Raw genomic sequence first — 1,935 nt, forward strand, 5'->3', positions numbered from 1 at the left:
GGTTTCCACGGATTACACGTTATGATAGGAACAGCATTCTTAGCTGTAGGATTATGACGTTTAGCTGCTTATCACTTAACTGATCATCATCATCTTGGTTACGAATCAGGAATTTTATACTGACACTTTGTTGACGTTGTTTGATTATTCCTCTTATATTTCAGTTTATTACTGAGGTTATTAAACTTTTAACATATTTTATGTTAAACATTTTATATTTTAGATAGGATTCAATCATTATAATAGTAAATAATCATAATATTAATTCTATAAAACTATAACATTTACATATAGTTTATCATATTTGTATATTATATAATTATGATAGAGACTTTAGTTTAATGGTAAAACATGTGACTTTTAATCATTACCATATGGGTTCAAATCCCATAAGTCTTAACTATTAAAAAAAAAAAGTGACTATAAGTTAACGGTAGACTGCTTATTTACCAAATAAGATGTGCTGATTCGAATTCAGCTAGTCACAAGTGTAAAATATTATCTTAATCAATTAGTAATTTAATATATAATGGCTATAAGTTAATGGTAGACTGTTCGTCTTCCACACGAAGAGTGTCGATTCGAATTCGACTAGCCGTAAAAAGGGTTAGTAACTTAATTGGTAAAGGGTTTTCTCGTCGAGAAAATAGATGCCGGATCGAGACCGGTCTAACCCGTAATTAAAGGAAAAGTTGCTATTGGTAGGGTAAGATATTTGCTAAATATTGTGTATTTACACTTAGATGTTCGATTCATCTCTTTTCCGAAGAGCATAGTTTAATAGGCAAAACTGTAAGCTTCAACCTTATATTTCTTAGTTCAAATCTAAGTGCTCTTGTAGTTGTAAATAAAAGATTTATTTTGTTGGTTCTTTAACTTAACCGGTAAAGTGTATTCTTGATAAGGATATGTTCAGTGTTCGAGTCACTGAAGAATCATCTAGTATAGTAAAATCTATTATATTAAAATTAAAATTAAACAATAAAAAAAAAATCAAATTTTATTAAATTAAATCCTAAACTGATCTAAAGTAATTAAATAAGAGAGTTGGCTGAGTGGTTTAAGGCGGCTAGCTTGAGTCTAGCTAAAGGTAAAACTTTCATATGTTCGAATCATATACTCTCTGGTATTATATATACATTACATGATTAAATTAAAGAATTAACCTTAATAAGGTTATAATTATACAGGTTAGAGCCAGGTTGGTTAGGCGTCTCATTTGGGCTGAGGAGTAGTTATGTTCGAATCATAATAACCTGAAGTATAAATTAAATTTATAAGTGTATCTAACAATATAGGTAATATGAAAGATATATTTCTTGATAAATCAAGGCAAGTATATAAAGAAATTATTATGGATAATTAGCTATATATTAAAGAATATCTAGTCAATCTAGTTTCTAAGAGAAATCAGATAATAAACGAAGTGAATTGAAATATCTTAGTAACTTCAGGAAAAGAAATCAAACGAGATTGTTATTTGGTGTAAACTAAATAACAAAAGCCTAAAAACAAAACTTGTTAAAGTAAAACGGATTAAAGTCTGTTTGAATAAAGGGGAACCTTCCTCTAAGGCTAAAGATGATATATAAGCGATAGTGAAAAGTACCGTGAGGTAAAATTTGAAATAGTAATTTTATAAGCAGCTCGAGTGAAATTTAAATAAAAAATAAGAGCGTACCTTTTGCATAATGGGTCAGCAAGTTAATTTTAGATGCAAGCAATGATTTCATGCACTTCAGGCATGAAACTAGCTTAGATAAACCAATTATGAAAAAATGAATAAGTATCTAGAATTAGACCCGAAGGCTAGTGATCTTACCATGGTCAGGGTTATAAAAGCCCGAACGGGTTATCGTTGTATAGATATCCGAAGAACTGTGGTAAGCTAGTGAAAGACAAAACTGACTAGTATAGCTGGTTTTCCGCGAAACC

The 1,935-nt window shown here is 29.8% G+C and overlaps 3 non-coding genes across 3 annotated transcripts; all 3 read left to right on the forward strand.

Moving 5' to 3' along the window:
- Positions 1-327: 327 nt before the first annotated feature.
- On the forward strand, positions 328-399 carry ACLA_077120. Its single transcript has one exon. It is a non-coding gene; the product is annotated as a tRNA-Lys (tRNA).
- Positions 400-766: 367 nt separating this feature from the next.
- On the forward strand, positions 767-838 carry ACLA_077130. The gene has a single exon. It is a non-coding gene; the product is annotated as a tRNA-Sec (tRNA).
- Positions 839-866: 28 nt separating this feature from the next.
- ACLA_077140 lies at positions 867-938 on the forward strand. Its single transcript has one exon. It is a non-coding gene; the product is annotated as a tRNA-Ile (tRNA).
- Positions 939-1,935: the final 997 nt, after the last annotated feature.

The sequence above is a fragment of the Aspergillus clavatus genome, genomic scaffold (assembly GCF_000002715.2).
Source record: "Aspergillus clavatus NRRL 1 1099423829726 genomic scaffold, whole genome shotgun sequence".
NCBI lineage: Eukaryota > Fungi > Ascomycota > Eurotiomycetes > Eurotiales > Aspergillaceae > Aspergillus > Aspergillus clavatus.